Source organism: Canis lupus, unplaced genomic scaffold (genome assembly GCF_003254725.2).
Source record: "Canis lupus dingo isolate Sandy unplaced genomic scaffold, ASM325472v2 SANDYSCAFF114, whole genome shotgun sequence".
NCBI classification, from domain to species: Eukaryota; Metazoa; Chordata; class Mammalia; order Carnivora; family Canidae; genus Canis; species Canis lupus.
The window spans coordinates 127,524-154,808 of record NW_026019495.1 but is presented as its reverse complement, the minus strand read 5'-3'; the positions used below and the strand labels follow the sequence as shown (position 1 = coordinate 154,808).

Below are 27,285 nucleotides of genomic sequence, written 5' to 3'. Positions count from 1 at the left end.
AACAAGGAAAGGCTGAAAGACTGTCACAATCCAGAGGAGCCTAAGAAAACATGAGGACAAATGGAATGTCATATGAGGGGTGGTAACTTAGCAAAAACTAAGGAAATCTGAATAAAGTTTCATCTTTGGTTAATGCGAATATTTTAATATTCATTTATTAGCTAATATTTGTACCGTACTGATATTAGATATCAATCATTGGAGAAACTGAGTGCAAGTGCATGCAAATGCTCTGTACTATCTTCTCAATTTCCCTATAAATCTTTGTTTTTTTCCTAAGAAATAAGATTTATTTTGAAAATTGACTTAAATGAATCAGGCTCCAAGTGTGAAGACATTTTAAGAATAGTTGAATTAACTGTTGCCTTATTCTTAAAGAGTTCCTTTGATGGAAACAAAGTAAGAATTTTATATCAGAAAGAAAGAAAAACACTTATGAACACGTATAATGCCTCCTCAACCTGAAAAGCAGGAACGATTAATAAATAGCAAAAATCAGATAAAAATACTTCTATTATAATAGACACCATATTGCAAGTGCATTTAAAATTAGCAGCGCATAACATTTATTTCCTTGACATTTGTCTTCCAAAGAGTTCAAAGTGTTTCAGTGTCAGTTGAAACAGGGGAAGAATCTCAGGGAAGGATCCTTCACATAATAATAGGACCATTGGTAATAATGTCTCTCAGTTATTTCCAAATCCATAACGATCCATTTCCTGAGGAGTGACTGAGCTGTGAAGAAAGAGATGAGAAACCCTCATCCCTCTGAATTACTTGTGTCAGAATATTTTAACCATAGTACTACGGATAGTAAATTATCCTTATTAACAGGAAATACGTCTCACATTGGAATCTGAGCAATCAGATGGGCAGAGAAAAAAGGCTTTGACTGGCTCTTCATCTTTTAAAGATAAAGGAGAGATTTTCTATGTATAAAGTCAGTTGTCAAGATAGCCTTAGGGAATAAGAGTCTGCAGCATGGAATCCCGCTGCACAGCTGGGAAGCCCGTGCCTCAGGTCTTCCTGATCCCAAATCCCTGGGCCTGTCCCCCAACAGACCCTGCCAAGCTGAGGTCTTTTGCAATTGCTCTCTCAGGAGCTCCGGGGAAGGGGGAAAGAGCTAGATATGATGGGAGGTGATGCAAGGAGGCCAAGAAAATGAAGGTCTTTCCTCTTTAAGTTCAGGGTTCGAACAGGTCCATCCATCCCAGGCCCCTGTGAAGAAGAGGTAAAAATACATTACTTCAGTTACAGGAAAAAAACAAAAGTTTGCAGCTTAATGTCCTAGAAAGCCCCACAATAGAATAAGAACTGAGCCCACCCCAAGGGCTGGAAGCGCCTATTAGAATGAGAACAGAGGTCAATGTCCTTGAAGGCCCCATATCAAAATGTAAACAGAACTTGAGGAATTACTCCAGCCCTTCTGGAGGTCCCTGAGACAAGTCCTAAAAAGTAAGCAAAAACCCACCACGAGGTCCAAGTCCCTGCTCCTCTGTGTCGGGTGAACTTGGACGCAAACTCGAGTTTGGAAATCAACCCTTGTGGGTTTGCATCAGTGTCAGCTCCATAGTGGTTTCTCAGATTCACAATCATGGGCACAACACCCCCATGTCCCCTCCCACCTGGGCTGAACCCCTATCCCCTCCCACCCAGGCTGACACTCAGTCACCTCCCCGCCCACAACAGCTGGGCACAGGCCCTCACACAGGTGTCACGGGCACGGTGGGCACTCCCGCCATGCCCGGCCTCCCAGAGGAAGGAAGGAGGTTTCGGCAGTATACACTCCCATGGTGGCCCCAGGGCTCCCTGCCCAGCACAGCAGCTCGTGAGAAGTCAGGGTCTGTTTCCCTGATGCCTGCTCCTCCTCCCCGGTTTTCCCACAGGAAATGAAGGAGGAGGTCCTGGTCTCCTCCAGGGACATCACGCAGGTAGACTTGGACGTCAACAGGACGTTTGGCAGCCACACCATATTTTGGGATGGCTAGGGGGTCGGGTGAGGCTGCTGGGCCAGGGGGATTCAGGGCCCTGAGGGAGGCCCGGGTCCTTCTGGGTAGGGAAAATGGGGCTTCTGAGGCCGGGGGAGCAATAGAAGCCAAAAACACACTGCTCCATGGTAGGATGCTGGGGATGACTCCCGTGCCCACACTCCCGATGCCTTGGGGATGAGGAGGCCAGAAGGATGGGGTCTTCAGGTGTTGTCATGGGAGCTGAACACCAAAGGGGAGAGGGACGGCCCCCTGAGAAGCAGGGGACGGGGTGGGGGATGTGGGGGGAGGAACCGGACCTGGTGGCCAGGCTGCGTGGCCGCTGCTGGAGCAGGACAAACATCAATCCCATGAGGGTCAGACGGGTCAGAGTGACACCCACTCTCGATGCTTTATGTTATTCTAAATTCTATGCATTTAATTTGAGACAATTTGCAATTTGAAAACATAAATAGTATAATGATCCCCAGATAATGCTGCTGGTCCAGCCAGGGCAGGGGCAGGTGTCACTGCAAACCCCAGACTAGTCGCCTTTAACTGTAGACGTCTCCTTGTGCATCTTAGAGGAAGGAGATGCCCTGTGTCCGCAGGCCCCCCACGACATCCCCCTCATTCCCCACTCCCACACCATCCCCCGACATCATCATCCCCATTGGCATCCCACCTACACCATCCCCCTCAAACCCACACAGCCCCACACAATCCCCACTCACACTATACCCCAACACCATCACCCCTACACCATCCCCCACACTCCACCACCATCATAACCTTGCCCCCACACCATCCACCACCACACCATCGGCCCTCAGCAAGGACCCGGTGCAAGTGCCCCCTGTGGGACATGCTCAGCCTCCCCGGGTTTCTCTGGATACCCTGCTCCCATCAGAAGCCTGGGTGTCCCATAGAATACCCAGGGGTTACAGGGAGGAGGGAAGACAGGGAATCCCCAACAGGGTGAGTACAGGAGAGTGGTGCAGAGGACCCACTGTGCCCTGCCTCCGCCCACTGTCCCTCATTTAGTGTACACACCCTGCACAGGACACCAGGCCCTAACCCATGGGGATCTGGGCTGGCCTGGCCCTGGGCTCTGTGAGGGTTGGGGTGATTTGAGCCTCCGCCCCAGGCCCAACACAAAGACTAATGGGATCTAGCCCTCATGGCCCTGGCCAGCCCTGGATTCTGGCCCTGGGCTGAGCGAGCCCTCTCACAGCGAAATGTTGACTCCTGGACCCTGGGGTATGATGGTGGGCCCCACTCACACCCACACCAGGAGGCAGAGTCCTCCAGGTGCTGGGACGCCAGGGAGCCCGAGGCCGGGGTCCAGCTGCCCTGTTGGGACCCAGCGCAGAAGCCCATGAGCTGCAGGTCCATGTCAGCTCTGCTGTCCTCAGAACCATCTCTCAACTGAAACCTCAGGACACACGCCCCCAGCCAGAGTTCACACATGCTCCCAGGTGTGGGACTCCAGCACCCGCCCCCCAACCCATGTCATTCTTACCCTCCCCTAAAGGACAGAAAGGTCTCCCTCCCCAGGGGAAGGCGTGCACCCTCAGCTCTGAGCCCGTTTGCGGTTGAAAGTCAATAAAGTGTTGTGGTGTGAAAATGCACAGCCAGCCCATTTCTGTGTCTCCCAGAACACTGTTCACGGGGCATGGAGAGAACCCCAGAGAGGAGGACAGGGTACCACCTAGGTCCCACCAGCCCCTGCAGGGGTGCCGCCAGCAACACCCAGCTGACATCCCAACGTGCCTTCCACTGGACCAGATGCCGGGGTCAAGATGCAACAGACTTTACTGGGACTCAGGCTGCACCCCACGGGCCAGGAGGGCCTGGGACAGAGTGACAGCCAGGAAGCCTCAGGTCACCAGGGTCTGTGCAAAGCGACCCGGAGGTCTGTGCTCCCTCTGTCCAGGAGGCTGTGGCTGGCTGGGTGTGGGGCTCTTACTCCCCTCACTGCATTCCCTTGACTGTGTGCCTGGGGCAGAGAGGGCCTGCAGGGCGGTCAGCATGGCCCTAGAAGAGATGTCAGGACAGTAGGCCCTTGTGTTGTGCCCAACATTGTGAATCTGAGAAACCACTGAGGAGCCAACACCATTACAAACTCCCAAAGATTTCTTTACAAGCTGGAGCTTGTGTCCAGGTGCACCCGACACAGCAGAGCAGAGACTTGGACCCCGAGACTAAAAGGCGTAGCAGCTTTATGGGGGCCAGTGGCCCATGGGATACGCAGAAAGTTGCACTGTCATGTCAGTTCACACGCAGGTGGCCGATTGAATTACACCTTACCCTCTAGTATCCACTTGAGCTGGCCTATTACTTTGGTCGAATTGGTGCACAGATTTGGCAGGCACAAAACGGGGTTACATTGTTATGAGCTGATTTCTGATTAGGGTGTGTTGAGCAGCCTGACTAGGGTGGGGCAGCGCCTTAAGGAACAATCAGGTCATGTCAGGGTCATAGGGGAAGTGACGGGTGTAGCACAAAATGGAATCAGTCCTGCTCTGTGTGCCCAGGGGTAGGAGATTTTTGTTAAATTTCCTGGGTCCCACACTTGCAGCTCATGCACCTGGACCACCCACACCAGGTGGACTCAGCCTGCACACCTTGTGGTGCTGGATAACTCACACCAGCATATGGAGGGCATCCTCCTCACCCTAGTGAGTAGGGGCTGGGTGAGTATGGGTCTCGGCCTGAAGGCCAGGCAGCACAGCAGACTGAAGAACCCCAGCCCCATCCCCACCCCGACTCCCACACACAGGCAGCCCCAGGGCTCCCGCCATGGAAAACCGGCTCCTCAGGAGCTCCCCCCAGAGCGGCCCGAAGATCTGGATCCCTGCTGGCGAGGCATCGGGGAGAATAGAAGCACCCGGCGCCTGGCGGGACCCACTGCAGGTCATGAGAATGTGGTTGAGCAGGAATTTCCAGCTCAGCTGACCCTCCAGCTGAAAGTCATTGCACCAGTGAGCACAGGGTCGGCCAGGAGACCCTAGCTAGCTGATCAGATCCAGCACCAGAAATGATGTTGTGCCAACCATTTCAGCATTTGGGTGACCCAGCCAGAGGATCCGATAGCTGCACATGATAGCTGCATGTGATAGACACACACACACCCCAAAACCAACAAAAGGCAGAATCCCCCCAATGTTGTCAAAAAGTAGCCGGATGATTCCATACACGATGCTGTGGTCCCCAAAAGGATACATGGAAGATGGTATAAACCGCGACTGCAGAGGTGTCAGAGGTACGGAGATGTGCCTGGTGGGTTCCAACAAGAGGTGCAGAGGGGAAGGAAGCATCCTACAGTGGGGGGGCCTCCTTGGAAAGGACACCAGGTCCCTGTGAAGGGTACGGAGGATGAAATCTGTCCTCCTCCCTTTCAGCTTCTGCTTTTCCTCCTAAATGCCATTTTCCTCAATGAAAATAGCAAAAATTTATTTTATGTTTTTAAATTTCTTTTTACAGGTGTCCAATTCATATGAATTCTTTCTTCAGCAAGGGTGTCATTCAGGAAAGAAGGAGAGATAAAGATTTCCCAGACAGACAAAGTATAAAGGAGTTCATGACCACTAAACCAGTCCAGTAAGGAATTTTAAGAGGGAATCTTCTAGTGGGGGAATAAAAGAGACCAAAAGCAACAAAGACTAGAAAGGACCAGAGAACGTCACCAGAAACACCAACTCTACGGGTAACACAAAGGCAATAAGTTCATATTTTTCAATAATCACTCTGAATGCTGATAGAAAAATTGCTCCAATCAAAAGATATAAGGTATCAGAGTAGCTTAAAAAACAGGATCCGGGATGCCTGGGTGGCCCAGGGTTTGAGCCTCTGCCTTGGACTCAGTCTGTGATCCTGGAGTCTGGGATCCAGTCCCATATTGGGCTCCTGGTGGGGAGCATGCTTTTCTCTCTGCCTAATTTTCTGCCTCTCTCTCTCTCTCACTCCCTCATAAATAAAATCGTTATTAAAAAAACAAGATCCACTTGTATGCTGCCAACAAGATGCTCACGTTAGACCTATAGACACCGGGAGATTGAAAGTCAGGGGATGGAAAACCATCTATCACGGTAATGGATACCATACGAAAGCTGGAGGACCCATACTTATATCAGACTAACTTGATTTGAAACCAAACCCTGGGGGACACCTGGTGGGTCAGTGGTTGAGCATGTGCCTTCGGCGCAGGGTGTGATCCTGGGATCCCAGGACCGAGTCCCACACCGGCCTCCCTGTGTGGAGCCTGCCTCTCCTTCTGCCTATGTTTCTGCCTCTGCTGCTCTCTGTGTCTCTCATGAATAAATAAATAAAATATTTACATTTCAAAAAAGAAAGAACAAATACTGTAAGAAGAGATGAAGAAGGGCATTATTTCATAATTAAAAAGACTATCAAGATGAAACAACTAAATATTTATGTTGCCAACATGGGGGTACCTAAATATAGAAACCAATTAACAACAAACTTACAGGAACTCACTGACAATAATACAATGACAGCAGATTTTCACACCCACTTATGGCAATGGACCGATCATCTATACAGAAAATCAAGAAGGGAACAATAACCTTGACACACTGGACCACAGGGACTCAACAGATATAGTCTGAACATTTCAACCTAAAGCAGAGTACACATTCCTTTCAAGTGCGCATGGGACATTCTTCAGAACAGATCATATCATGGGCCACAAATCAGCCCTAAACAGGTACAACAGGTACAAGAAGGTTGATATCACACCATGTACATTGTCGGACCACGACACTATGAAACTCGAAGTCGACAGTAAGAAAAAATTTGGACAGACCAAAAATACGTTGAGTTTATGATCATCCTACTAGAGAATGGAGCAACCAGGAAATTAGAGAGGAAATTTAAAACAAACGAAAATGAAAATATGTTTCTCCAAGCCTCTTGGATGGAGCAAAGGCAGTCCTAAGAGGGAAGTACATATCAATACAGGCCTACCTCAAGAAACAAGAAGTCTGGGGGTGGGAGTGAATGGGTGACGGGCACTGGGTGTTATTCTGTATGTTAGTAAATTGAACACCAATAAAAAAAAAAAAGAAACAAGAATTCTCCAATACACAGCCTAACCCTACACCTTAAGGACCTGGAAAAGGAATAGAAAACAAAGCCTAAAGCTTATAGAAGAGGGGAAAAATAGAGATGAGAGCAGAAATAAACAATACAGAATCAACGAAGCAGTAGAATGGAATAACGAAACAAAGAGATGGTTCTTCAAAATAATTAATAAATTGAATCAAGCCCTAGCCAGCCTTATCAACAAGAAAAGAGAAAAGACCTAGATAAATAAAATCACAAATGAGAGAAGAGAGATCACAATCAACACCAGAAAAATAAGACAACTATAAGAGAACACCATGAAAGATTATACGCTAACAAACTGGGAGACCTGGAAGAAATGGACAAATCCCTAGAAATGTCAAACGAGGAAACCTAAATAGGAGGAAATAGAAAATGTGAATAGACATATAAAAGCAAAGGAATTGAATCAGCAAGGCACCTGGGTGCCTCAGTGGTTGAGCATCTGCTTTGGCTCAGGTCATGATCCCAGGGTCCTGGGGGATCAAGTCCCACATCAGGCTCCCTGCATGGAGCCTCATTTTCCCTCTGCCTATACCTCTGCCTCCCTGTGTCTCTCATGAATACATAGATAAAATCTTTAAAAAAGAACAAAGTTAAAAAAGAGAATGGTCCCAAATAAAATCACAAAGGAAAAGAGAAATAACAACCAACACTAGAGAAATACAAACGATTATAAGAGAACATTATGAAAAATTATATGCCAGCAACCAAGAACCTGGAAGAAATAGATCAATTCCTGGAAATATATGACATAGCAAAAATGAAGAAGGAAGAAATAAGAAACTTGAACAGATAACCAGCAAAGAATTTGAATCAGCAAAGATCTCCCGACCGTAGATGCTTAGATCAATAGAGCAGAATGGAAATCCGAAACAAGATACAAACCTGTAACTCTATGATCCATTAATCGACAACAAGGCAGGAAGGAATATCCAAAGGCACAAAGACAGTCTCTTCAACATCCCTAACCCTGACCGCAGGATAAGAACAAATGGCATTGGGAAAACCAGGCAGCCACATGCAGAAGAATGAAACTGGACCACTTTCTTATACGATATATATAAAAAATAAATTCAAAATGGATGAAAGACCTAAATGTGAGACCTGAAACCATACAAAGAAGAAAAGATAGGCAGCAACATCTATGACATTGGCCATTGGATCCTCTTTCTAGATATGCATCTGCGGTGAGGGAGACAAAAGCAAAAATACTATTGGGACTTCATCAAATTGGAAAGCTTCTGCAAGGTGAAGGAAACAACCAAAGCTAAAAGGCAACATACAGGAGGAGGGGCAAGATGGCGGAAGAGTAGGGTCCCCAAGTCACCTGTACCCACCAAATTACCTAAGTAACCTTCAAATCATCCTGAAAATCTACGAATTCGGCCTGAGATTTAAAAAGAGACCAGATCGAATGCTACAGTATGAAAAGTTCGCGCATCTATCAAGGTAGGAAGATGGGGGAAAAGAAATAAAGAAACAAAGGGCATCCAAGGGGAGGGGTCCTGCGAAGAGCCAGGCTATGGCCACAGCGAGTGCCCCCCAGTCAGGAGAGCTCTGTCCCAGAGAAGCAGGAGCTGAACCAACCTTCCAGGGTGGAATTGGGCCCGCAGGGAGTCAGCACAGGACCTTGGAGGGCGGGGATGCCCTCGGGCTCCCTGGGACACTAACAGACACCTGCATTCCCAAGAGAGTCCACTGAGCTCACTAAGGGGTACACGGCACATGCATTGACCCTGGAGCAGCTCCAAGGGGCTCGGGCGGTGGCTCTGTGCTGAAGGGGCTGCACGAACCTGGGAGGGGCTTGGCGGTGGCGCCTAGGGCAGAGGAAAAGGCTCCGGGCAGAGGGGGCGGTGAGGCTCCAGGAGCAGCTCAGTGGGGCTGGGGAGGCGGTTTGGTGGAGAGGCGGCTGCACAGCCGGGAGCTCGAATCCAACAGTGCAGGCCCCGGAGGACAGGACTCCGGTACACAGCCCAGGATCTGGCCTCGCCCGAGACAAGCAGAGGCCGGGGGGGGGGCCCCAAGACCGCAAGGACCCTCCTGCCCAGAGCTGAGCAGATCAGAGGCCCTGGCCCGGAGCCTCCTGGACCATCAGACAGACTGCTCTGGAGTAAATGGGGGGGCTGAATCCAGGTTTCCAGAGCTGGCCTCTGCCACTGGGATTGTTCCTCCTGGGGCCTCACGGGGTTAACAACCCCCACTGAGCCCTGCACCAGGCAGGGGGCAGAGCAGCTCCCCAAAGGGCTAACACCTGAAAATCAGCATAAAAAGCCACTCCCCCAGAAGACCAGCTAGACGGACAAGTTCCAGGGGAAGTCAAGGGACTTAACGTATACAGAATAAGAAGATACTCCCCCATGTTTTTTTTTTCATTTCTGATTGCTTCCCCCAACCTTTTCCCCCTTTCTTTCTTTTTCTTTCTCTTTTTATTCTCTTTTTTCCTTCTTTCTTCCTTTATTCTTTTTTCTCTTTCTCTTTTCTTTCCTTCTTTCTCTCCTCTATTTTTCTCCTTTTCCCAATACAACTTGTTTTTGACCACTGTGCACGGAACAAAATGACTAGAAGGAAAACCTCACTTCAAAAGAAAGAATCAGAAACAGTCCTCTCTCCCACAGAGTTACAAAATGTGGATTACAATTCAGTGTCAGAAAGCCAATTCAGAAGCACTATTATACAGCTACTGGTGGCTCTAGAAAAAAGCATAAAGGACTCAATAGACTCATGACTGCAGAATTTAGATCCAATCAGGCAGAAAGTAAAAATCAATTGAATGAGATGCAATCCAAACTAGAAGTCCTAACGACAAGGGTTAACGAGGTGGAAGAACAAGTGAGTGACATAGAAACAAGTTGATGGCAAAGAGGGAAACTGAGAAAAAGAGAGACAGACAATTAAAAGACCAGAAAGACAGATTAAGGGAAATAAACGACAGCCTGAGGAAGAAAACCCTACGTTTAATTGGGGTTCCAGAGGGCGTCGAAATGGACAGAGGTCCAGAATATGTATTTGAACAAATCCTTCCTGAAAACTTTCCTAATCTGGGAAGGGAAACAGGCATTCAGATCCAGGAAATAGAGAGATTCCCTCCCCCAAAATAAATAAAAACCGTCCAACACCTCCACATTTAATAGTGAAGTTTGCAAATTCCAAAGATAAAGAAAAGATCCTTAAAGCTGCAAGAGACAAGAAATCCCTGAGGTTTATGGGGAGGAGCATTAGGGTCACAGAAGACCTCTCCACAGCGACCTGGCAGGCAAGAAAGGGCTGGCAGGATATATTCAGGATCCTAAATGAGAAGAACATGCAACAAAGAATATTTTATCCAACAAGGATCTCATTCAAAATGGAAGGAGAGATAAAGAGCTTCCAAGACAGGCAGGAACTGAAAGAATATGTGACCTCCAAACCAGCTCTGCAAGAAATTTTAAGGGGGACTCTTAAAATTCCCCTTTAAGAAGAAGTTCAGTGGAACAGTCCACACAAACAAGGGCTGAATAGATATCATGATGACACTAAACTCATATCTGTTGATAGTAACTCTGAATGTGAACGGGCTTAATGACCCCATCAAAAGGCGCAGGGTTTCAGACTGGATAAAAAAGCAGGACCCATCAATTTGCTGTCTAAAAGAGACTCATTTTAGACAGAAGGACACCTACAGCCTGAAAATAAATGTTTGGAAAACCATTTACCATTCAAATGGTCCTCAAAAGAAAGCAGGGTTAGCCATCCTTATATCAGATAAACTAAAATTTACCCCGAAGACTGTAGCCGAAGACTGTAGTGAGAGATGAAGAGAGACAGTAAATCATACTTAAAGGATCTATCCAACAAGAGGACTTAACAATCCTCAATATATTGCCCCATATGTGAGAGCTGCCAAATATTTAAAACAATTAATAACCAAAGTAGAGAAATACTTAGATAATAATACACTTACACTTGGTGACTTCTATCTAGTTCTTTCTCCCCTCGATAGGTCTTCTAAGCACAACATATCCAATGAAACGAGAGCTTTAAATGATACACTGGACCAGATGGATTTCACAGAAATCTACAGAACTTTACATCCAAACTCAACTGAATACACATTCTTCTCAAGTGCACATGGAACTTTCTCCAGAATCGACCACATACTGGGGCACAAATCGGGTCTGAACCGATACCAAAAGATTGGGATTGTCCCCAGCATATACTCAGACCATAATGCCTTGAAAGTAGAACTAAGGTATCCCTGAGTGGCGCAGCAGTTTGGCGCCTGCCTTTGGCCCAGGGCGTGAATCTGGAGACCCGAGATTGAATCCCACGTCGGGCTTCCGGTGCTAGAAGCCTGCTTCTCCCTCTGCCCGTGTCTCTGCCTCTCTCTCTCTCTCTCTCTCTGTGACTGTCATAAATAAATAAAAAATTAAAAAAAAGAAGGGATGAGATGAAGCCATTTACAATGACGTAGGAGAAGTGGAAAGGACTTATGCTAAATGAACTCAGTCAGTCAGAGAAAGACAGATACCAAATACCATACAATTGCATTCACATGTCAATTTTAAGAAACCAAACAAACTGGCAAAGGGGCAGAGGGGGGATGAGAGAAGCAAACAAAAAAAAACCACACTCTTAACCACAGAGAATAAACTAATAAATACCAGAGATATGTGGGGGGGATGGGGAATCAGGGGATGGGGATAGTGGAGGACACCTGTGACCAGCACCAGGCGTTCTATCCATGGGTTGAATCACTATGTGGTAAACCTGAAACTATATCATACTGTGTTAGAAACAGTAATTCAAGTAAAACTTTAAAATAATAATTGGTAGTATTGATGAAATATGTGTGCACTAGAGATAAAATCAGAAAGGCAACTGAAAATCCAAATAAAGAATCTTTAGAGCCTCAAATCCCCTCCTTAGCTCAGCTCGGGAGAATCCTGCCATGTCTATTCTGACCCCAACAGAAGCCTGTATTTTGATTCTCTGGGGAGGCCACTGACTTGGTGGAGTCAGGCTATCTTTGAACCCAAAACCTAAATAGAGTGCATAAATCTAAACTGCACAAGATACTAGGAGTCCCCATGGAGGCACATGCCAAGACCCAAACTCTAACCATACACAGACATAACCCTAACCCTACACTTAATCATAATGTTAACCTAAACCTTAAACAAGACCCATCACTAATCGAAAACCAAACACAAACCCCAAGACCAAAACACATTCACTGAACCTTCCTGCCAACCCTCACGCTAACTCTTAATCCTATTATGAACTCTTCACCCTGACCCCTAACTTAAATCTAACCCGAACACTAACCTCTAACCCTAACCTTAAAATAAGGTATTCAAATCCTATTCCTAACCTTAACCTGTACCCTAACCTTAACCCTCTAATACTAATCCTATCTCATACCCCAAACTATACCCTAACCCGTACCCTAAAACCAACCCCTAATCCACTCCCTAACCCTATATCTTACCCTTTTCCAAAACCGTACCCTGACCCTGACCTGACCCTAACCCTAACCCCTAACCAAACACTAACCCTAACCCTAGCCCTAACCCCTATCCTAATCCTAACCCTCACCCTAACCCTAAACCTAGCACTAACTTTAACTCTAAGTCTTAACTCTAACCCCTAACTCTAACCCCTAACCCTAACTCACACCCTAACCCCTAACCCTAACTGCAAACCTAAGCCCAACACTAACTCTAACCATAACCCTAAACCCAATTCCAAAACTCGTGCCCTAATCCCTAAAGCCTAAACCCTAACCTAACTCTAAATCCTATCCTTACCCCTAACCCACATCCTAACTCCTAGCCACTGACCCTTACCCTTATCCCTCACCCTAACCTCTAATCCATAACCATGAGCATAATCACTAATACCTAACATCTAACCTATGGCTAACCACCAACTGCCTCCCCTCCCCTGACCCTACCATTCATTCTACCCATTCACTTACCCTGTGGTTCAGAGGAGTCCGTTCTGATATGGACGTGGCCCCCAACGGCGCCTCCAGAGTCCTCCAGGGGGTCCTGAGGAAGCCAGGCTCCTGTCAGTGCGGACATGGTCCCACGTGTTCCTGTGTCATAGTCAGTGGGTCCAGAGGACGCCGTGTCTCCTGTCACTGTGGACTATGCCTCACATCCTCTGGAAGCCTCACATCCTCACATCCTCACAGCAAGTCCTCAGGAGGCTGGGGGCTCCTGTCAGCCTAGACATGGCCTCACATCCCCCAGAAAACTCACTGTGGGTCCTGATGAAGCTGTGGGCTCCTGTCAGCATAGACCCAGCCCCATATTTCCCGAAGCATAAGTGCAGGTCCTGAGGAAGACAGGGGTCCTGTCAGTGTTGAGGTGGACCCACATTTTCCTCAAGCCTCACCATAAGACCTGAGGAGGCTGGGGGCTCCTGTCAGCATTGACAGGGCTCCAAATCTTCCCAAAACTTCACAGTGTGTCCTGAGGAGGCCGGAGGTTCCTGTCAGTGTGCATGCGGCACCCACATCTTTCTTAAGCCTCACCAGAGGTCCTGACAAGGCTGGGGTCTTCTGTCCACATGGACTCATACCCATATTTCCCAAAGACTAGACCAGGGGTCCTGAGGAAGTCAGCGTCCTTTTGTGTGGACATGACCACACGTACTACCAAAATGTCACTGAGGGTACTGAGGAGGTCGTGGCTCCTGTCACTCTGAATGCGGCCCCCAGCTTCCAGGAGCCTCAACTTGTATCCTGAGGGGCCTGGGAGTTTCTGCCAGAGTGGACGCGGTGCCACATCTTCCTGAACCCTCCCCGCGGGTCCTGAGGTGGCCCAGGGGCTCCTGTCAGTGTGGATGTGGGCCCACAATATCCTGAAGCCTCCCCGCGGGTCCTGAGGTAGCTCAGGGTTTCCTATCAGGGTGCATGCGGGCCAACATCTTCCTGAAGCCTCACCGAGGGTCCTGAGAGGACCGGTGCTCCTGTCAGCGTGAACACGCCCAATATCCCCCTTTAGACTCCCTGCACGTCCTGAGGAGGCTGTGGCTCATCAGGGTGGATGCATCCCCATGTCTTCATCAGGCTTCCCCAGCACAGGCTGGCTCCTATTAGTGCAGGCAGATGAGGCCTACTGCACATGCGTGCACCCTGGGTGAGGCCTGGGCTTGGGCGCCCCCTTTGCGATGCTAGGCGCTGCAGGAGGCTGTGCAGGAGGCGGCTTGTGGTGTAGGGGGCCGCACCTCCTCCTTCCAGGCTCCAGCTCTGCCTGTTAGCATTGGAAACGTCTCACTGAAAAGGAGCCCAACACCCGGCTTCCCCAGAAATACTTAAGGACAAGGAATTGGAGCCCACAGACTGCAAAATGAAATGTGGACCAGACTTTAGCAAGTCCTGCAAAATTCACTCAACTCCCTTCCACTGTCGGCGGGACTGCGGGCTGGTGCAGCCGCCCTGGAAACAGTGTGGAGGCTCCTCAGGAAGTTACAAATACAGACGCCCTGCGACCAGCAGGTGCAGGGCCTGGAGCTGACTCCGAAGATACAGATACAATGAGACTCGGGGCACCTGCACCCCAATGTCCACAACAGCCAGGTCCACAGTAGCCACACTGTGTGAGGTATTTCTGTTCCCTCAGGCAGATGATGAATAAAGAGGATGGGAGATAGATGATGGTCATAGAGAGAGGAATGGTGCTCAGGTATCAAAGAGAAGGAAATCTTGCCATTTGCAATGACGTGGATAGAACTAGAGAAATCATATTAAGTGAAATAAGTCAGTCGGGAAAGAGAATGACTGCGGGGTGTCATTCATAGGTGGAATTAAAGAAGCAAAGCAGATGAATATCTGTGAAGGGAAGGAAAAACAAATAAGATGAAAACAGATACAGGAAATACAGACTCTTAATTATAGGAAACAAACTGAGGGTCGCTGGAGGGTAGGGGCCGAGTGAGGGGATCACAGGGGACCGGCATGAAGGAGGGCATGTGATGTCACGTGCACTGCTGTTATCTCCAACTGGTGAATCCCTGAATTCTTCCTCTGAAAGTATAATACACTATCCTTTAATTAATTGGGTTTAAATTAAATTAAGTTAAAAAAATCAGCTGTATCAGAGGACAATTCCTTCTAGAATCTCTGTTCTGCTCCTTCAGCTTATGCCGGGACCACCCCCCTTGAGTCTGGTTTGTTTAAGTAGGCTCCACGCCTCATCCATGGCCCAGCTCACGGCTAGAACTCAGGACCCCGAGATCAGGACGGGAGGTGAGGTCAGGTGTCGAATGCTTAACTGACAGCCAGCCGGGGGCGCAAGAACAACACTGCTATATCCTGTGTCTCTGTGACATCTTTTGAAATAGGAAAGTGCCATGTCCCTCTCTGGCCTGCTCCTCCAATACTGATTTGCTGCCCGGGGTCATTTTGGGGGGCGGATGGATGTTATGGGTTTTTTTTTCCTATTTCTAAGATCTGCGACCATGATTTTGATTGGAATGACATTGAAACAGGGTGGCTTCAGGAACTGCGGACATTTTCACAAGATGAGCCTCCCACCCCCGAGCCCAGGAAGGTCTCCCAGAGCCTGGTATGGCTCAGTGCACAAGTCTTGTGCTCCTTTGTTTCTGTCTCATTATTTATTCTCTGTGATGTTCCTGAGAAGGGAGTCACGTCCTTCATTTCCTTCCTGAGTGCTCATTGTCGGGATACAGCAAGGCTATTCTGCTCTGTAGGGTCAGTTTGTGTCCCTTGACTTTACTGAACTCACTCCTTAGTTCTAACAGGCTTGATGGAGGCTCTCGACTTTCCTGTTTCTAGTACCACGTCTTCAGCAAACAGGGACAGTGTGAGTCCCCCTTCCAGTTTTGGAATCTTTGCTGTTTACAGCTTAATGTCCTAGAAAGCCCGACAATAGAATAAAAACTGAGTCCAGGCAAAGGGCAGGAAGCCCTATTAGAATGAGAACAGAGCTCAATGCCCTAGAAGGCCCCATATCAAAATGTAAACAGAACTTGAGGAATTGCTCCAGCCCTCCTGGAGGTCCCGAGACCAGCACTTTAAACTTAGCTAAAGGGGATCCCTGGGTGGCGCAGCGGTTTGGCGCCTGCCTTAGGCCCAAGGTGGGATCCTGGAGACCAGGGATCGAATCCCACGTCGGGCTCCCGGTGCATGGAACCTGCTTCTCCCTCGGCCTGTGTCTCTGCCTCCCTCTCTCTCTCTCCCTGTGACTATCATAAATAAATAAAAATTGAAAAATATTTAAAAAAATAAACTAAGCTAAAACCCACCTCGGGGTCCAAATCCCTGCTCCGCTATGTCGGGTGCACTTGGACACAAGCTCGAGCTTGTAAATAAACCCTCATGTGTTTGCATTGGTGTCGGCTTCTCGGTGGTTTCTCGGATTCGCAATCTTGGGCAAAACACTCTGAGAAAAAAAACAAAACCAAAAGAAGCTCGGACACAGGCAGAGTAAAAGCAAGGTTCTGAGAGAAGCAGTGGAGACCCGGGGTGTTGGCAGGTCTTTTGTGTAGGCCCTTGCAGACAGGGGGGGGACGAGGGGGTGGGGGGGATGCTCAGCCCCAGAGCCAGAGGACTCAGAGTCCCCACCCACAACCCGCCCATCAGGAGAGTCTCAGGGAGCAGGACAGCGCCGCCCACTGGAGGCCAGAGGCGCTGACGCCCACCCAGCCTCTGACCCCATAGTTGCATCTCCCAGGCAGATGTGCACCTAAGAATCAGCGCCATGGCCCATCCCGAGACCCTGCACAGACCACTCACTGCCACCAAGTTGTCGGACCACAGAGGCTGCAGAGCTTCAGCTCTGCCTGGAAAGTAGGGTCTAGCTTCCTTTGTTCTTTGTGCTTTATTTTCATTTATTTTCTTTGATTCTTTTTTATTAATTACCTTATTTTAATTTTTTTTAAATTTTTATTTATTTATGATAGTCACAGAGAGAGAGAGAGAGAGAGAGAGAGGCAGAGACATAGGCAGAGGGAGAAGCAGGCTCCATGCACCGGGAGCCCGACATGGGATTCGATCCCGGGTCTCCAGGATCGCGCCCTGGGCCAAAGGCAGGCGCCAAACCGCTGCGCCACCCAGGGATCCCCCTTATTTTAATTTTTATGTATGTACCTTATATATTTATTATTTTTACTATCATGGTACTTTAATTGTGTTTCTTATTTTGGAATTTAGAATCTTTAACAAGCAGGCCAAAATAATCTGGTGTTTTTTATTTTGGGAGGGTAGTTGTTATTGTTTTTCTTGGTTTTCCTTTTTCTTCCTTCTTTCTTTTCTGGAAAAAATAATGATATGGAGAAATTCAACTCCATAAAATAACATGAGGTAGTACTCACAGCCAGGAAGTTCATCAATACACATATATGATGTCTTATTACAGTTTAAAACAATGATTATAAAGGTAGCAGCTGGGCTGGAAAAAGAGCACAGAAGAAAACTAGAGAATTCCTACTGTAGAAATGAAAGAAATAAAATCTAGTCAGGCCAATGTTAAAAATGCTATAACTGAGATGCAGTCCCAAGTGGAAGCCTTCAAAACAAGAAAGGTTATGGACCACAGAGGAAGACATAGGGAACTCAGCCACTTATTAAAAAAATAACATTCATATCATAAGAGACTCAGATGATGAAGAGATAAAAAAGGTGGGCCTTGATCAGCCATTAGAAAAGACAAATGGCCACCATTTGATTCAATGTGGATGGAACAGGCAGGTATCATGGTGAGTGAAGTAAGTCAATCAGAGAAGGACAAGCATTGTATATTCTCATTCACTTGGGGAATATAAATAATAGTGAAAGGGAATATAAAGGAACGGAGAAGAAATGTGTGGAAAATATCAGAAATGGAGACATAACATAAAGACTCCTAACTCTGAGAAATGAACTAGGGGTGATGGAAGGGGAGGAGGATGGGGGTGGGGGTGAATGGGTGACGTGTACTGAGGGGGGCACTTGACGGGATGAGCACTGGGTGTTATTCTGTATGTGGGCAAATTGAACACCAATAAAAAGTAAATTTATTATTAGAAAGAAAGAAAGAAAAAGTGGCATCTGGGTGGCTCAGTCAGTTAAGCTTCTGCCTTAGGCTCAGATCATGATCCAGGTCCCAAGGCAGGCTCCCTGAAGTAGGGAACCTGCTTCTCCCTCTCCATCTGCCCCTCTCGCTAATGGTTTTTCTCTCCTCTCTCTCTCAAATAAATAAATAACATCCTGAAAAAGAAACAAACAGAAGGAAGAGAAATCTCCCATGTAGTAGAATTTCAAAGAAGTTGTCCAGACATTCCACCCTCAAGTTGATTAGCATAGCCTCCCACTCTTACGTGTGGAATACAAATAAACTTCCTTCTACAAAATATAATATGAAACTCTTAATATAAAAATAAAAATAAAAAAAAAATAATAATAAAATCACTTTACTATGGAGAATGCTGACAAACACTACCTCAGCAAGATGATCAGATCAATACCAAGACTGATAAATCATGTTGATAATATCTATCCTTTATATGATATAATAAAAATGGCATTATATCTCTGTATATAATCCACAAAAACAGTTCAATGATGAGATAAACAACAGACATGTCCCAACTGAGGTAAATTTTACAAAATACTCTACTTCTCAAAGTGTTCCAGTTCAACGACAACAAGGAAAGACTGAAAGACTGTCACAATCCAGAGGAGCCTAAGAAAACACGAGTACAAATGGAATGTGATATGAAGGATAGTAACTTAGTAAAATCTAAGGAAATCTGAATAACATATGGTCTTTGGTTAATGCGACTATTTTAATATTGATTCATTAGCTAATATTTGTACCGGACTAATATAACACCACAATCATATCCCTGCCCCACACCATCCACCACCACACCACCGGCCCCCAGCAAGGACCCAGTGCAGCTGCCCCCCTGTGGGACATGCTCAGCCTCCCCAGGGTTCTCTGGATACCCTGCTCCCATCAGAAGCCCGATTGTCCCATAGAGAACCCAGGGCTTGCAGGGAGGAGGGAAGGCAAGGATCCCTGAAATGGTGGGTGCAGGTGAGTAGTGCAGAGGACACATTGGGCCCTGCCTCCGCCCACTGTCCCTCCTGGAGGTCGGCACACCCTGCACAGGACACCAGCCCCTAACCCAAAGGGACCTGGGCTGACCTGACCCCGCGCACTGTGGGGGCTGAGGTGATTTGAGCCCCCACCCAGCCCCAACACAAAGACTAATGGGATCCAGGCCCCCATGGTCCTGGCTAGCCCTGGATTCTGGCCCCAGGCTGAGTGAGCCCTCTCACAGCAGGACGTGGCCTCTTGGTCCCTGTGTGTGCCCCACAGATCCAGGTCACTGACCTAGGGCAGGCTGGGGGATCCCGGGACAACCCCGGGTGGGGAGAGAGGATGGATAGGCCGGTTGGCCCCACCCGACCCCACACCAGGAGGCAGGCTCCAGGTATTGGGTATTGGGGCCCCAGAGGACCCAAGGCCGGGGTCCAGCTGCCCTGTGGGTCCCAGTCAGGAGCCCATGAGCTGCAGGTCTAGGTCACTCTGCTGTCCTCAAAACAGTCACTCAGGCTGAAATCTCAGGACACATGCCCCCACCCGGAGTCCACACATGCTCCCACAATGTGGGCTCTAGCACCCGCTCCCCCACACTGCGTGATTCTTGCCCTCCCCTAAAGGACAGAAAGGTCTCCCTCCCCAGGGGAAGGCGCACATTAGGCTCTGAGCCCGTTTGCTGTAAAAAGTCAATAAAGTTTTGTGGTGCAAAAATGCATAGCCAGGCCATTTCTGTGTCTCCCAGACTCTGCATGGGGCGTGGAGAGATATCCAGAGAGGAGGAGGGGGCACCATCCAGGCCCCAAACAGCCCCTGTAGGGGCGCCGCCAGGTACACACAGCTGACGTCCCCACGTGCCTTCCAGGGGCAGCCAGATGCCAGGGTCAGGACCCACAGACTTTCCTGGGACTCAGGCTCTGCCCACTGGGCCAGGAGGGGCTGGGACAGAGTGACAGCCAGGGAGCTTCAGGTCACCAGGGTCTGTGCACAGCGACCTGGGAGGTCTGTGCTCCCTCTGTCCTGATGAACGAGGATGGCCGAGTTCTGGGGCACTTATTCCCCTCCCCGCATCCCCGTGCCTGTGTGCCTGGGGCACAGAGGGCCTGTGGGTCGGCCAGCGTGGCCCTGGAAGGGATGCCAGGACACCAGGCCCTGGTGTTGTGCCCAAGATTGTAAATCAGGGGAACCACCAAGGAGCCCACACCGATGCAAACTCCCGAGGGTTTCTTTACAAGCTGGAGCTTGGGTCTAATTGCACCCAACACAGCGGAGCAGGGACGTGGGTCCCAAGACTAAGAGGCATAGCAGCTTTATAGGGGCCAGTGGCACATGGGATTCACAGAAAGTTGCAGGATCATGCCGGTCCACAAGCTGGTGGCTGATTGAATTATACCTTACCCTATAGTATCCAATTGAGCTGGCCTATTACTTTGGTCAGAATTGTCCCACAGTTTTGGGGGACACAAAGCAGGGTTACATTGTTATAAGCCGATTTCCGATTAGGGTGTGCCCAGCGGCCTGACTAGGGTGGGGCAGCACCTTAAGCAATAAGCAGGTCATGTGGGGGTCATAGGGGAGATGGCGGGTGTAGCACAAAATGGAATCAGTTCTGCCCTGCTTGTCCAGGAGTAGGGGATTTTTGTTAACTTTCCTGGGTCCCACACTTGCAGCTCATGCACCTCGGCTATCCTGACCAGGTGGACTCAGCCTGCACACCTTGTGGTGCTGGATCTCTCACACCAGCGTGTGGAGGGCACCCTCCTTGCCCTAGTGAGTAGGGGCTGGGTGAGCATGGGGCTCGCCACAAGGCCAGGCAGCACAGGGGACCGAGAACCCCAGCCCTCACCCCAACTCGACTCCCACACACAGGCAGCAACAGGGCTCTCCGCCATGGGCAGCTCCTCAGGATCTCCCCCAGGCAGCGCTGAGGTCTGGCTCCCTGATGGAGAGGCATCGGCGAGAAGAGAAGCAGCCTGTGCTCAGCGGGATCCCCTGCTGGACATGGGAATTTGGCTGAGTCAGAACTTCAAGCTCAACTGACCCTCCAGAGGAAAGTCACTGCACGAGCGAGCCCCAAGTAAGCAAGGAGAACCCAGCTATCTGCCCAGCGCCAGCACCAGAAATGATGTTGTGCCAACCATTTCGGCATTTGGGTGACCCAGCCAGAGGATCAGATACATGCACGTGATATCTGCATGTGATAGACACACACACAACCCAAAACCAACAAAAGTCGGAATCCCCCAATGTTGTCAAACAGCAGTCGGATGATTACATACACGACGCTGTGGTTCCCAATAGGATACATGGAAGACGCTATAAACCATGACTGCAGAGGTACTGGAGGCACGGAGATGTGCCTGCTGGGTTTCAAAAAGGAGCACAGAGAGGTTGGAAGCATCCTACGGACGGGGTGCCCCTCCTAGGAAAGGACACCAGGTCCCTGTGAAGGCTACAGATGGTGAAATCTGTCCTCCTCTCTTTCAGCTTCTGGTTTTCCTCCTCTTTTGTTCTTCCTAATTCTAGTTTAGCCTCCACCCTGCATCCAACACAATGACCAAAGAGGCTTCGTTATGACATCGCGTCATAAAGGAGGCCGAGCTCTTGCTACCGGGTTCAGAAATGGTCATTGCCTAGGTGTATGCTGATCCCCCGAAGTCGTGGCTTCACGGCTCTTCTCTCCCTGCAGAACGAGGGGAACCACAGGTCTTACAGTGAAAGACCCCCCACTTACACTGAGGCAGGACTATCCCTTGTGGAGGACGTCATCTGGGCTAAGTAGTACAAGCGGGGCGATCAAGAATAGATCGCAGGTGAGACATAAGCAAACACTTACCTTTGATGTCATGCTTTATTTTTTCATCCATTTATTATTTGTTAAATATTTTCATTTCATGTCCTCTCTATACCCAACATGGAGTTCAAACTCACAACCCTGAGATCAAGATCCCCCAACCAGGCCAGCCATGTACCCCACTGCCATGTTTCATAACACTTTGCTTCCTTGCCTATCTCTGCATCGAACTGGAACATTAAGTCCTGGATGGGAAGCTTTAGTTACCTCCGAATCCTAGAACGTTCTCACTGTATCCCAATCCTAGATTTACATTTACCATTGAATAGCACTTTAAATAAATAGTAAAATAACTACTACAGTAAAGGAAATTATCCACTTTTCACGTGTGTGGGCCCTGCTCCCTGGGCTCCCAGGGAAGCTATGGTTTCTTTCACATTGATCAGGTCCAAATGACTCCACCACACCTCAAAGCGTGGGCTCAGTTTCTGCCCTGACACATGCAAGACCCCTGCTTCAATTAACATGTATCAATCAATCAAAGAGAGCCTGACCGGCTCAGTGTGGTTCGTAAGAACATGGGACTCTTGTTCTTGGGGTAGCAAGTTCTAGCCCCATGATGGCTGTAGAGATTACAGAAAAATAAAATCTTAAAAAAATCAATCAGTTGATCTTGGAGAGACATAGCCCCGGATCCCACAAGGGCAGAGAGCCAACTGACGAATCTACTCACAATATTATAAGCAGCAGTGCACAAAAATTGAACTTTCAGAAGTCTCCTAGAGTGGGGGACACACCAGCCTTAAGGTGTTCAGGTGGAGAAGTGGGGGGCAGTCCCTGGAGCGACAGGGTGGGCTCAGGATCCCAGGGGTCCCAAGGACTGTGGCGCCAACTGTTCCCAGGCACAGGAGCAGGAACCCGGCTGAGAGCAGCAGGACTCGGGCCAGCTGTCTGCCTTGTGTGGCCATAAGCTGCAAACCCCTGTGCAGTCATGGGGCCCAGTTCCTGGGACAGACCAGCAAAGGCCAGGAATACGAGGACACCCTCCCGGGCAGGCAGAGAACAGGTCTCCACCAGGGCAGCCCCTAAAATTTGGAGTTTTAAACTTCAGTCACTTGTCTGTGGGGAGGCTGAGAAAATTGAGGCCGTTCCACTTTAAGTTCACGGTTAGCACAAGTACTGCCATCTCAGGACCCTGTGTATAAGAGCTAAAATTTACATTACTTCAGTTACAGGAAAAAAAGAAAAAAATCTTACAGCCTAAGGTCCTAGAAAGCCCCATATTAGAATAAGAACAAAGCTCAATGCCCTTGAAGGCCTCATATCAAAATGTAAACAGAACTTGAGGAATTGCTCCAGCCCTTCTGGAGGACCCTGAGACCAGCCCTTAACTAAGCTAAAACGACCTCGGGGTCCAAGTTCCTGCTCCACTCTGTGGGCTATACTTGGACCCAAGCTCGAGTTTATAAATCAACCCTCGTGTGTTTGCATCGGTGTCGGCTTGGGCACAACACCCCCAAGTGTTGGGCACTTGCAATCTTGGGCACAACACCCCCAAGTCCCCTCCCCACCTGGGCTGATACCCTGTCCCCTCCCACCCAGGCTGACCCTCAGTCACCTCCCGCCCACAGCGGCTCACCACAGCCCCTCACAGAGGTCCCACAGCCACGGTCGGCACTCTGGCCATCCCCGGCCTTCCAGGAGAAGAAAGGAGGTTTCAGCAGGACACACTCCTATGGTGGCCCCAGGGCTCCCTGCCCAGGATGGCAGCTGGTGACTGGCCGGTGTCTGTGTCCCTGACGCCGGCTCCTCCTCCCCGGTTTTCCCGCAGGAAATGAAGGAGGAGGCCTCGTGTCCTCCAGGGACATCACGCAGATAGACCTGGACATCAACAAGATGTTTGGCAGCCAAATCAAGTTTTCGTACTGCTAGAGGGTGGGGAGAGGCTGTTGAGTCAGGGAGCTTCTAAGCCCCGGGTAGGTCCAGGGGCTTCTGGGTAGGAAACACGGGGCTTAAGAGGCCAGGGGAAGCAGCAGCCAGCAATACAACACTGTATGGTTGGGTGCAGGGGATGACACCCGTGCCCCAACCCCCAGGGCTTCAGGGTTGAGGGGGTCACTAGGTCGGTGCCTCTAGGGGTTTCCATGGGAGCTGAACCACACAGGGGCGAGGGACGGCCCCTTGATAAGCAGAGGGCTGTGGTGGGGCCCGTGGAGGGTAGTAACCGGACCTGCGGGCCAGGCGGCATGGCCGTGGCTGGAGCAGGACACACATCGTTCCCATGAGGGTCGGACAGGTCAGGGTGACACCCACACTTGGTGTTTTATATATATCTAAATTCTATGCATTTAATTTGAGACAATTTGCAATTTGTAAACATACATAGTATGATGACCACCAGATAATGCCCCCGGTCCAGCCAGCGCCCTGCACTGACCACACGGGGCCGCAGGGGCAGGTGTCACAGCAAACCCCAGACTGGGATCGCCTTTATCTGTAGACATATCCATGTGCGTCTGAGAGAAAGTGGATGCCCTGTGTGCGCAGGCCCCCCATGTCATCCCCTCTTTCCCCACCCCCACACCATCCCCTTTCATCATCATCCCCAATAGCATCCCACCTATATCATCCCCCTCACTCCGACACAGCCCCACACAATCCCCACCCACACTATTCCCCCCACCATCCCCCCTAAACCATCCCCCACACTCCACCACCATCATGCCCCTGCCCCCACAACATCCACCCCCACAACAACTGTCCCCAGCAAGGGCCCTGGGCAGCTGCCCCCTATGGGACATACTCAGCCTCACCGGGGTTCTCTGGATACCCTGCTCCCATCAGAAGACCGGGTTTCCCATAGAGTACCCAGGGGTTGCAGGAAGGAGGGAAGGCAGGGAGCCCCAGACAGGGTGGGTGCAGGTGAGTGGTGCAGAGGACCCACTGTGCCCTGCCTCCACCCACTGTCCCTCCTGGAGGGCGGCACACCCTGCATAGGACACCAGCCCCTAACCCAGAGGGACATGGGCTGGCCTGGCCCCGGGATCTGTGGGGTTGGGGTGATTTGAGCCCCCCCAGGCCCAACACAAAGACTAATGGGATCCAGCCCCCCATGGCCCTGGCCAGCCCTGGATTCTGGCCCCAGGCTGAGAGAGCCCTCCCACAGCTGGATGTGGCCTCTTGGGCCCTGGGTGTGCCCACAGATCCAGGTCGCTGACCTAGGGCAGCCCTAGGAATCCCGGGACACCCAATGTTGGGGAGAGAAGGGGTAGGCCGGTGGGCCCCACCCGCACCCACACTAGGAGACAGGCTCCACCAGGTTCTGGGGCCCCAGGGCCCCAAGACCGGGGTCCAGCTACCCTGCGGGGAACATGCAGGAGCCCATGAGCTCAGGTCCAGCTCAGCTCTGCTGCCCTCAGAACAGTCTCTATTGCTGAAACCTCAGGACACGTCCCCACCCGGAGTCCAAACATGCTCCCAGGTGGGGGACTCCAGCACCCGTCCCCACCCCACATGTGATTCTTGCCCTCCCCTAAGGACAGAAAGTTCTCCCTCCCCAGGGGAAAGCACGTGCCCTCGGCTCTGAGCCCCATTGCTGTAGATCGTCAATAAAGTGTTGTGGTGCAAATGCACAGCCAGCCCATTTATGTGTATCCCAGAACTCTGAGCAGAGGGCGTGGAGAGACCCCGAGAGAGGAGGAGGGGCTACATCCATGCCCCAAACAGCCCGTACAGTGGCGCTGCCAGTCACACCCAGCTGACATCCTCACATGCCTTCCAGGGGCTGCCAGACTCCAGGGTCAGGCACAATAGACTTTACTGGGACTCAGCCTGTGCCCAGCAGGCCAGGAGGGGCTGGGACAGAGTGACAGCCAGGGAGCCTCAGGGCACCAGTGTCTGTGGAAGAGACCTGGGTAGTTTGTGCTCTCTCTGTCCAGGGGGCCAGGGCTGGCTGGTTCCGGGGCACTTCCTCCCCTCCCCGTATCCCCGTGCCTGTGTGCCTGGGGCACAGAGGGCCTGCGGGGTGGTAGCGTGGCCCTGGAAGGGATATCAGGACAACAGGCCCTTGTGTTGTGCCCAAGATTGCTAATCCGATAAACCACCAAGGAGCCCACACCAATGCAAACTCCCGAGGGTTTCTTTACAAGCTGGAGCTTGGGTCCAAGTGTACGAGACACAGAGGAGTAGGGATTTGGACCCCGAGACTAAGAGGTGTAGCAGCTTTATAGGAGCCAGTGGCACATGGGAATGCTGAAAGATGCGTAGTCATGTTTGTCCACAAGCAGGTGACTGATTGAATTACACTTTACCTTTTAGTATGGACTTGAACTGTCCTATTACTTTGGTCAGAATTGGTGCGCAGCTTTGTGTGGCACAATGCAGGGTTACATTGTGATGACCCGATTTCAGAATAGGGTGTGCCCAGCGGCTTGAGTCGGGTGGGGCAGCGCCTTAAGCCATAAGCAGGTCACGTGGGGTCATAGGGGAGATGGCTGGTGGAGCACAAAATGGAATCAGTCCTGCTCTGCTTGTCCAGGGGTAAGGGATTTTTGTTAAATTTACTGGGTCCCACACTGCAGCTCACGCACGTGGGCCACCCTCACAAGGTGTACTCGGCGTGCACACCTTGTGGTGCTAGATCTCTCACACCAGCATGTGGAGGGCACCCTCCTCGCCTTAGTGAATAGGGGCTGGGTGAGCATCGGGCTCAGCCTGAAGGCCAGGCAGCACAGGGGACCGAAGAACCCCAGCCCCATCCCCACCCAGACTCTCAAACACAGGCAGTCCCAGGGCTCCCCCCATGGGCAGCTGGCTCCTCAGGAGCTCCCGCCAGGATGGCCCCGAGGTCTAGCTCCCTGCTGGAGAGGCATCAGGGCGAAGATAAGCAGCCAGCACATGGCAAGACCCACTTCCGCACATGGGAATACGGCCAAGCGGGACCTTCCAGCTCAGCTTGCCCTCCAGCGGAAAATCACTGCACGCACGAGCCGTTGGTCTGCCATGAGAGCCTAGCTAGTGGCCCAGTGCCAGCACCAGAAATGATGTTGTGCCATCCATTTCGGCATTTGGGTGACCCAGCCAGAGGATCCAATAGCTGCACGTGATAGCTACATGTGATAGACACACACACACCACACAACCAACAAAAGTTGGAATCCACCCAATGTTGTCTAACAGCAGCAGGATGGTTACATACACGACGCTGTGGTCCCCAATAGGATACATGAAAGACGCAATAAACCATGACTGCAGAGGTGCTGGAGGCACAGAGATGTGCCTGCTGGGTTCCAACAAGGAGCACAGAGGGGCAGGAAGCATCCTACGGAAGGGAGGCCCCTCCTTGGAAAGGACATCATGTCCC

The 27,285-nt window shown here is 50.1% G+C and overlaps 2 long non-coding RNA genes across 3 annotated transcripts in view; both read right to left on the bottom strand.

Annotated features, from left to right (window-relative positions):
- Window positions 1-27,285, bottom strand: part of LOC125754770 (uncharacterized) — a 147,611-nt gene that overhangs the window by 114,390 nt on the left and 5,936 nt on the right. The window lies entirely within an intron of this gene.
- LOC118353532 (uncharacterized) lies at window positions 543-23,743 on the bottom strand. 2 transcript variants are annotated; one of them, XR_007409589.1, is made up of 3 exons: window positions 23,563-23,743; window positions 13,054-13,415; window positions 543-1,218 (listed from the first exon to the last, which is right to left on the bottom strand). It is a non-coding gene; the product is annotated as an uncharacterized LOC118353532 (long non-coding RNA). The 2 variants fall into 2 exon arrangements; XR_007409588.1 differs by lacking the exon at window positions 13,054-13,415.